We start from the raw sequence: 10,000 nt of genomic DNA, 5'->3' as shown, positions 1-10,000 counted from the left end.
AGCAGCAGTCCAGGCAGCAGCAGCAGCAGCAGCCGCAGCCGCAGCCGCCCCGGCCCCGTCCGCGGCAGCAGCGTTCCTGCCTCTCGCCGTCGCCGTCGCCGTCGCCGTCGCCGTTCGACGTTCGCCGTTCGCCGTCGCCGTTCGCCGTCGCCGTCGCCGTCCGTCGTCCCCCAGTGTGTGTCCTGTCCTTTTAGTGCTGTGTTTTTTCTTTCTTCTCCTTGTCGTCATGTCTGCCCCCACCACCACCGTCACAACCACCACCACCGCCATCGTGTATACGTCCCCTTCCGCCGCCTCCACCACTATCACTTGGTGTGCCCAGTCCCACCCCCCTCCTTCCATCCCTCCCCTCCTCTCTATCCCTTCGCCCTCGCTTTTTGTCGCCCCCTCTCCCGCCTCTTCCTCTCGTTCTGATCCCTTCCCCCCCCTCCCCCAGCCTGTCACTGCCGCTCCGGCTCGGGTGGTGGCCCGTCGGGCCACTGCCCACGCCCAGCTCTCCCCGTCGCCATCGCCGTCACCGCCGCCACCACCACCACCGCCATCTTCATCGACTTCACCGTCGCCGTCACTGCCACCTTCGCCTGCACCATCACAGTCATTATCTCCGGCGCCGCCTGCTGCATCCGTGCCGGGACCTGCCCCTTCCCACCACCTCCCCATTGTTCCCGTCCCTCTTGTCACCACCCGCCCATCTGCCGCTGTCAAACGCCCTAGTGCCGCCCCCACTCCCTCTGCTCATAAAAAGGCTCCACCCCGCCCCCCATCCCCACCCCAAAATGCCATGGACGTCTCCCCACCAGGCCCCGCTCCCTCCTCCTCCTCCTCCTCCTCCTCCTCCTCCCCACCCGGTCTCTACAAATATCTCCTGTCCCGTCCCGATCCTTCATTCCTCGAGGCCCGGAATCTCTCCCTCCTCCTCCGCCAACATTTCCCTGGCGCACCCATCTCTCTCCTTACTCCCAGACGGGATTCCGTTCTCATCTCCTCCCCCAGCCCAACCCTCCATACTGACATCCTCTCCCGCCTCCCCATCACCCGTTTTGGCCCTAACGCCTCCCTCACCCCTGCTCCCTCCCCATCTCCTACCCGCCAACCCCAACCCCCGCGTCGCCCGCCGACCCTCACCGCCGTGATCACTCGGCTTAGTCCGTCGATCACGGAGGAGGAGGTGTTGGCGGAGCTGAAGGCCCATCCCACCCTGGAGGTGCGGGCAGTCCGCCGCATTTTTAACGCGACCGGCCCCACCCGCCTTATGCGGGTGTTCTCTGAGGACGCCCCCTCCATTGACCGTCTCCTGAAGGAGGGTGCCCTCCTCTTCAATCAGCGGTACAAAGTCGACCCCTCCCGTTCCCCCCCTCAATCCCTGCGCTGCCAGAGATGTCTGCGCTATAATGCACACACAACAGCCGAGTGCCGCGAGGCCCCCACATGCCCGCATTGTCGCCAAGCGCACTTCCTCCGGCAGTGCCCCAACCTCCAATCCCCTCCCTCCTGTAATACCTGCAGCCTCCCCCACCCTACCTACTCCCAAAAGTGTAAAGCCCGGCCCCCTCCCACCACCCCTGAACTCACCGTCCCTGTCCGTCCCCTGGACGCCCCCACCCCTCCTGGCAATTCCCTTCGTCCCCCCCCCACTGCTGAGGACATCATCAGGTTCCTCACCATTGTCCTTCAAAACGTCCATCCCTTTCAGCGCCCCCACACCTTACAACAGATCTCCCTCGCCGCCCGTTCCATATTCCACCTTAAAATGTACGCCACCTATTCCAATAACCAGGCCCATTTCACCTTCTCCCGCCTTGACACCCTCGTCTAAATCCTTATCATGGCACGACAGCATCGTATCCTTTTCAACAATATCCGCTCCCTTCCCGCCAACAAGAACCTTTTCCTGCACACCCTTGCTACCCACCGTGTGGATGCCTTCCTCCTCAATGAAACCTTCCTCCAACCCCACCACTCCATCCACACCTCCCCCTATCTCCTCCACCGCTCCGATAATCCCCTCCCAGTTGCGCGTGGCGGAGTTGCCATTGGCCACCACCGCCAGATCCCCGTTCGGCTCCAACCTCTCCTTCCCGACCCCACCGAACACCTGATCCTTAGTCTCTTCTTCCCTGGCCTTACCATTACCTGCGCCACCATCTATGTCCGCCCTAACGCCCCTCTTCCCTTCGACTTCCTCTCCCACATTGACCGTACCTTCTCCTCCTACGTGATCGCCGCCGACCTCAACATCCATAGTCGTTCCGCCGCCCAGTTACGGCGGTGGCATCGGTTCCTCTCCTCCCTTCAAGGCGACCTCATTCCCATCCCCCAGCACACCCGTCCCGAATCCAACTCCACTCCTGATGTTATCCTCTCCTCCCCCAACCTCCTTGGCCGCATAACGGTGGATGTCCTGGAACCTATTGGTAGCGACCATCTCCCTGTCCTCCTCACCGTATCGGACGGTCGTCGCCCTCGCCCCGACCCTCGTACTGATCCTCCCCCTAAGTATGTCCACGATTATTCCCGAGCCGACTGGAATGCCTACCGGGATACCCTCTCCACCCAGGTCGATAGCCACCCTCTCACCTACCACCACCCTGACGATGTCACCCATGCCGCCTCCTTTCTCCAGCAGACCTTGTCTGAGGCCGTGGAGGCCCACGTTCCTACTGTCGCCATCCACCCCCACCGTCCTACCTTACCCCCGCAGGCCGTTCTCCTCCTCCGTGAATCCCGTCGTCTCTACCGTGCCTTCCTCCGCACGCGTGACCCGGACACACTGCGACGCCACCGGCAACTCCAGCGACACGTTCGTAATTTGCTCGCGGCTAAGAAACGCCGGGACTGGCGACAGACATGCACCCGTTTGAATGAAACCCTGCCAATCAACTCGTCCAAGTTCTGGTCGGCCTTCCGTCGCCTTACCGGAACTAAACCCTCCCCCTACTATCCTCTTCTCCACGATGATCACCCCTTCCCTGACGCCCTTAGTAAGGCCAATCACTTTGCCTCCTACCTCTCCGATGTTTTCTCCATCCCCGATGATCCTCAGTTCGATTACTCCCTCTTCCCGGATATCCGCGATCGAACTGACACCTCTGTCCCTCCCCTCGCTCCTGGTTTCCAGTACTTGGACAACATTACACACACGGAACTCAATACCCCTATCACTACACAGGATCTCATTGATACACTCCGCACAAAACGCAACACCGCTCCTGGTCACGATCGTGCCACCTACCGTCACCTTCGTGAAGCTCCTGTCTCTTTCCTCTCCACCCTGGCCAGGCTCTACAATGTAGTCCTGTCCACCGGTTACTACCCCGACCTGTGGAAAACCTCCCGCATCCTCATGTTCCTTAAACCTAGCAAACCGCCGTCCGCCGTCTCCTCTTACCGTCCTATCAGCCTTACCTCGGTCTTCAGCAAGGTCCTGGAATCTATCCTCACCCGCCGCATCCACCAGCATCTCCGCCAGCACCGCCTCCTTCCCGTCACCCAGTGTGGCTTTCGGCCATCCTTCTCTTCCGACGATCTTCTCCTTCACCTCACTCATCTCCTCTCCGAACAGCTTAATTCCCGTCGCTCCGCCATCTTCCTCTCCCTTGACCTCGAACGCGCTTATGACCGTGTCTGGCATTCCGGTCTCCTCTTCAAGCTCCAAACCTTTGCCCTTCCCATTAACTACGTCCGTCTGATCGGTTCCTTTCTCTCCCGCCGTCCTTCCTATGTCACCATCCATAACACAGATTCCTACACTTTTTTTCCCTCCGCCGGTGTGCCCCAAGGCTCCGTCCTCTCCCCCCTTCTGTACCTTTTGTACACGGCGGACATGCCGCCGCCGTCACCCCCCGTCCACCTTCTCCAGTTTGCCGATGACACTGCCTTCCTTGCTCTTGCCCCCACCCTACAACGCTCCCAACGCCTTCTCCAATCCCATCTTGACCGCTTCACTGCTTGGTGCAACCAGTGGTTGCTTAAGGTCAATCCCTCCAAAACCCAGGCGATCATTGTAGGCAAAACCACCCCTTCCTTCCGCCTCCTTGATTTCTATCTCACCGTTTATGGCCGTCCTATCGCTCTCACCCCCACCCTTAAGTACCTTGGCGTCACCCTCGACCGTCGCCTCTCCTGGACTCCCCATCTCCAGACCATCCAAGCCAAGGCACGTTCCCGACTCCGTCTCCTCAAGCTCCTTTCCGGCCGTACGTGGGGTCTGGACCCCTCCACCATCCTACACACCTATAAGTCCCTCATCCGCCCTATCCTCTGTTACGCCCATCCCGCCTGGATCTCCGCCCCCCCTTCCTTTTATAAATCCCTCCAAATCCTTGAACGCCATGCTCTCCGCCTTGCCTATCGCATCCGTCTCCCCTCCCCCACGCGGATCCTGTATGATCTTATCTCCTTCCCTCACCTCCTCCTCTTCCTCGAAAGGATACGAATCCTCTACACCTCCCGTAAACTCGATCCTCCCCACCCGCTCGTCTCCCCGATCCTCTCCCACCCCCGCCCGCTGCCGCGCCTGTACTCTCATGTCCCACCCGGTCTCCATCTCTCCACCCTCCTTACTCTCTCCCAAGGTGGCTTCCGCCAGCTCCCCCTACCTGATGATGCCCTCCTCCCCTCCATCTACCCCTCCTACCAACTTTGATCCTCCCGCCCTCCTCCCGTGCTTGCTCCTCCGGGCACCCTCCCTCCCTTCTCTCCCTTTTTCCCTCCCTCCTCCTTTTCTCTCCCCTTCTCCCCCGGGCCTCCCCTCCCCTGTCCCTCTCCCTCTTGCCCCCGTCTCCCCCGCCGTTGGCATCCTTTTCTCCCCTCTCCCCCCACCTCCCCCCTGTTCCACTCTTGGCAGGTCCCCGGACTCGCACACGCTACGTGGACTTTCGCGCGCCGGAGATCGCCGCCATCAGTGTCTTGTGTGTGCCGTCATGTTTCGTGTTCAGTGTTTCCCGTCATGCTCCGTTGTTCACCAGTGCCATCGTCTTCTTCAGTATCTGTGCGTCGTCTCAACAGTTTGCAGTGTGGTTTATCGTCACGTGTGAACGGCTCCGTGTTTGTCTCTCTGTGTCTCCTATTTTATCGCCCACCATTTTGTGACTTTTCTGTTTTTCTCCTGTTTTTTGTGCTTCTGTCTCATTTGGCTGAAGAGCAGCGTATTGTGCTGCTGCCAGCCTGCTTATTGTATAGGCATTAAAATGACAATAAAGTAAAAAAAAAAAAAAAAAGAGTTATTTCCAATATGCGACATTCCCGCTGTCCGTATACATGAGCCGCGACCTGTACCACTTACGAGCGAGAGACGCGATCGCGTTGCTCACTGTACGGCGTCCGATACCGAGCCATCAGCATGTCGGTCCCCATGCGCGTTGCACTCGCACTCGCAGTCGCAAAAACGTGGGGCAAATATATTACGCGGAAGAGTTATAACAGACCGAGCCCCACTGCATGGGGGGAGTCTTTGTCACTAATGTACACAGATGGAACATTTTGGACTGGAACCAGATTACCCGTACACACGGCGCTGATTAGTAATCAATGCAGAGCCATCAAACTACAGCAAATATACACAACTGTCCGTATACATGCTGAAAGAGTCTGCCCAAAATGGGAACCACACGTCAGCCAGACACTCTGATCACGCACCACTCTCTGCTTCTAACAGGCGCACATACAATATGTAAGCACCAGCATGGAACAACATCCAGTGCATCTTCTCCGCCACATTACACAATCCACACTATCACAACCAGACCAGGAGGTCCGTGCGGAAAATACAATATCCCAGCCTTTCGACATCCACCATTGCGCAGACCAGGCACCAACACCCACACATGTCCTATACAACGGTGCACCCAACATCACAATAGTACCTCCTGTCACAGCGCACAAACAATGACATGAGTCAAAGACACAGGTCTCACACAAGCATAGAATTGGAGCGCCGCCTCTAATAAGCCAAAGGTGCATCCTGACGTGACAAATCTGATCATGTCACAAGCATTCACTTACTATAATCACTATCAACGAACCTGCCGCCCCCGCCCCCCCCCCCCCTACACCTTTCCGTACAACAACGTGTAACCTAACCTAACCTAACCTAACCTATGTTGTACCTTAACCTAACCTATGTTGTACCTTAACCTAACCTATGTTGTACCTTAACCTAACCTATGTTGTACCTTAACCTAACCTATGTTGTACCTTAACCTAACCTATGTTGTACCTTAACCTAACCTATGTTGTACCTTAACCTAACCTATGTTGTACCTTAACCTAACCCATGTTGTACCTTAACCTAACCCATGTTGTACCTTAACCTAACCCATGTTGTACCTTAACCTAACCCATGTTGTACCTTAACCTAACCCATGTTGTGCCTCAACCTAACCCATGTTGTGCCTCAACCTAACCCATGTTGTGCCTCAACCTAACCCATGTTGTGCCTCAACCTAACCCATGTTGTGCCTTAACCTAACCCATGTTGTGCCTCAACCTAACCCATGTTGTGCCTTAACCTAACCCATGTTGTGCCTTAACCTAACCCATGTTGTGCCTTAACCTAACCCATGTTGTGCCTTAACCTAACCCATGTTGTGCCTTAACCTAACCCATGTTGTGCCTTAACCTAACCCATGTTGTGCCTTAACCTAACCCATGTTGTGCCTTAACCTAACCCATGTTGTGCCTTAACCTAACCCATGTTGTGCCTTAACCTAACCCATGTTGTCGCCTTAACGTAACCCACGTTGTCGCCTAAACCTGCTCTGTAATTGTTATACGACTCGTTCAATTACTGTAGTGTTGCCCACCCGCAACCCTCGCAATATAGTTCGCTACTCGCACTGCCCGCACCCCTGTGTATCGCTTCATGTTAAACACCTTGCAAGTCTTGCTCACTTTCCACATGCTCCTGCTGTACACTGTAATGTGGATGGCAGCAGGACGTACATGCCGCCCCTCCCCACGTCCCCACCTTGCCCCCTGCCTTCGCAAGCTGGTTGGTGAGAAGTTTGCATGTTCAATGCCCTTCGCATGCGACGTACTCAGGCTACGTTGTGGTGCGGCCTGTGTCAACTGTCCGCTGATGTCGTACGCGTGAACCACAATCTGTACTGCACATTCGTCCTTATGTACTGAATGATACATCGTGGCACATGTGTGACCGCACAACGACTGCGCCCAAAAACGGCGGACCATACAGTGCAAATATTGTGCACGCAGCTACGTGTCGTCTCCCTATGAGAGCTGGATTGCAGTGTGGTACGCCATAGAGACGTGTGGGAGGAACGGACGCCGTGGATGGCGATCAGCATGAGCTGTCTGTTGATGTATTCGGACCTAGTCGTCTCTCCTCACACACCGTGATGGCATGGTGCACCGCGTTCCATATCTGCGACATGCTACAGAGGCCGGTTGACAGTCGTTCGAGCAATGGACATCGCATACGTACGGGGGCCACCTTCCACGTATTGTCTAGGCGTGCACATTTTGTTGCGTGTATGTGGGCAGACGTAGTGTGGCGTGACACCTGACACAGGCATGCAATAATCGTTGAAGTTGCAAATGGCGATGGACGCCTGCGTTTTCTGGTGAAGTTACGCAAATGAACAAATGGTAACCTGTTGTGGTGCGGTTGTTCTCGCTAGGGGTGAATCGGTGATGGCGACGATAGGTTGAGGTACTAACCGGTTGTTCCAGCGATACCCACCATGCCGACGAAACTGAACGGCATCTGGGTGTGAAGCGATACGCGGCGGTGGCTGGGTGGGACCGTCCCCGGCCGGTGAGGGGGCGCCTCCCGGCGTGCTGGCCGCGCGGTGCGTGGGCGCACGCGCTACAGCCGGCTGGTGGGGGCGGCCAGTGGCAGGCGCGCCGGCCGACGGACGCGGCAGGCGTCGCAGCTGCGCGCCGGCGCACCCTGCGCGCGGCGCCGTGCGGCCAAAGTAGGTCCTCGCGGGCCCGGTGCGAAGCGCGGTGGACATCTTCAGTGTGCTGGTCCGATTGAGGACTGTGTGCGTTGAGGATGCGCCGCCGCCCGGCGCTCGGCGCCGCGACGCCGTCTGCTGCTCGGTCGCCCCAGCGGTTCTCGCTGGTGGTTTGTATCGCAGCTGTGCGGATGTGTTGGCGCGTGCGCTGTGCTGGGAGAGTTCGCTTCGGCACCCAAGTGGGGCTTTTGTCCTTCTGTGGCGCTGGCGTTGGAGCTGCCGGTCACCGTAGGTGGCGCGTGTTGTCTCCCGCCGGCAATGCCACGACAGCACGCTCCCGGGCCTCTGTCGGCAGCGGCAAGCTCAGTTGGGAGCACGGGTGGTCGCACCGAAAGCGTCTACTCGCCTAACTCCGGGCGATTGCGCCTCTCTCGAACCCGACCAAGTACTTGGGACGGCGCTGCGCGCCGCCGGGACCTGAGAGGGTTTCGAGGTGTATTGTGCAGGGGAGCTCAGCCTCCTCCTGTTTGCAGAATGATTGAGCGGACGCTTGCGTGTTCGCGCGGGCCCCCGGGACACACTCCCGGGCGGCCGGCTGCTCAGCTCTAGTTGACGCAGCTCCCTGGTTGATCCTGCCAGTAGTCATATGCTTGTCTCAAAGATTAAGCCATGCATGTCTCAGTACAAGCCGCATTAAGGTGAAACCGCGAATGGCTCATTAAATCAGTTATGGTTCCTTAGATCGTACCCACGTTACTTGGATAACTGTGGTAATTCTAGAGCTAATACATGCAAACAGAGTCCCGACCAGAGATGGAAGGGACGCTTTTATTAGATCAAAACCAATCGGTCGGCTCGTCCGGTCCGTTTGCCTTGGTGACTCTGAATAACTTTGGGCTGATCGCACGGTCCTCGTACCGGCGACGCATCTTTCAAATGTCTGCCTTATCAACTGTCGATGGTAGGTTCTGCGCCTACCATGGTTGTAACGGGTAACGGGGAATCAGGGTTCGATTCCGGAGAGGGAGCCTGAGAAACGGCTACCACATCCAAGGAAGGCAGCAGGCGCGCAAATTACCCACTCCCGGCACGGGGAGGTAGTGACGAAAAATAACGATACGGGACTCATCCGAGGCCCCGTAATCGGAATGAGTACACTTTAAATCCTTTAACGAGTATCTATTGGAGGGCAAGTCTGGTGCCAGCAGCCGCGGTAATTCCAGCTCCAATAGCGTATATTAAAGTTGTTGCGGTTAAAAAGCTCGTAGTTGGATTTGTGTCCCACGCTGTTGGTTCACCGCCCGTCGGTGTTTAACTGGCATGTATCGTGGGACGTCCTGCCGGTGGGGCGAGCTGAAGGCGTGCGACCGCCTCGTGCGTGCTCGTGCGTCCCGAGGCGGACCCCGTTGAAATCCTACCAGGGTGCTCTTTATTGAGTGTCTCGGTGGGCCGGCACGTTTACTTTGAACAAATTAGAGTGCTTAAAGCAGGCAAGCCCGCCTGAATACTGTGTGCATGGAATAATGGAATAGGACCTCGGTTCTATTTTGTTGGTTTTCGGAACCCGAGGTAATGATTAATAGGGACAGGCGGGGGCATTCGTATTGCGACGTTAGAGGTGAAATTCTTGGATCGTCGCAAGACGAACAGAAGCGAAAGCATTTGCCAAGTATGTTTTCATTAATCAAGAACGAAAGTTAGAGGTTCGAAGGCGATCAGATACCGCCCTAGTTCTAACCATAAACGATGCCAGCCAGCGATCCGCCGCAGTTCCTCCGATGACTCGGCGGGCAGCCTCCGGGAAACCAAAGCTTTTGGGTTCCGGGGGAAGTATGGTTGCAAAGCTGAAACTTAAAGGAATTGACGGAAGGGCACCACCAGGAGTGGAGCCTGCGGCTTAATTTGACTCAACACGGGAAACCTCACCAGGCCCGGACACCGGAAGGATTGACAGATTGATAGCTCTTTCTTGATTCGGTGGGTGGTGGTGCATGGCCGTTCTTAGTTGGTGGAGCGATTTGTCTGGTTAATTCCGATAACGAACGAGACTCTAGCCTGCTAACTAGTCGCGTGACATCCTT

General features: G+C 56.9%; 1 non-coding gene across 1 annotated transcript in view; it reads left to right on the top strand.

Annotated features, from left to right (window-relative positions):
- The first annotated feature begins 8,538 nt into the window (after positions 1–8,538).
- The window catches only part of LOC124726954, a 1,909-nt gene continuing 447 nt past the window's right edge, over positions 8,539–10,000 (top strand). The window contains exon 1 of the ribosomal RNA XR_007006827.1: positions 8,539–10,000. This exon is cut by the window's right edge and continues 447 nt beyond it. This is a non-coding gene — a ribosomal RNA (small subunit ribosomal RNA).

Source organism: Schistocerca piceifrons, unplaced genomic scaffold (assembly GCF_021461385.2).
Source record: "Schistocerca piceifrons isolate TAMUIC-IGC-003096 unplaced genomic scaffold, iqSchPice1.1 HiC_scaffold_1071, whole genome shotgun sequence".
NCBI classification, from domain to species: Eukaryota; Metazoa; Arthropoda; class Insecta; order Orthoptera; family Acrididae; genus Schistocerca; species Schistocerca piceifrons.
This window is presented reverse-complemented; position numbering and strand designations above follow the sequence as displayed.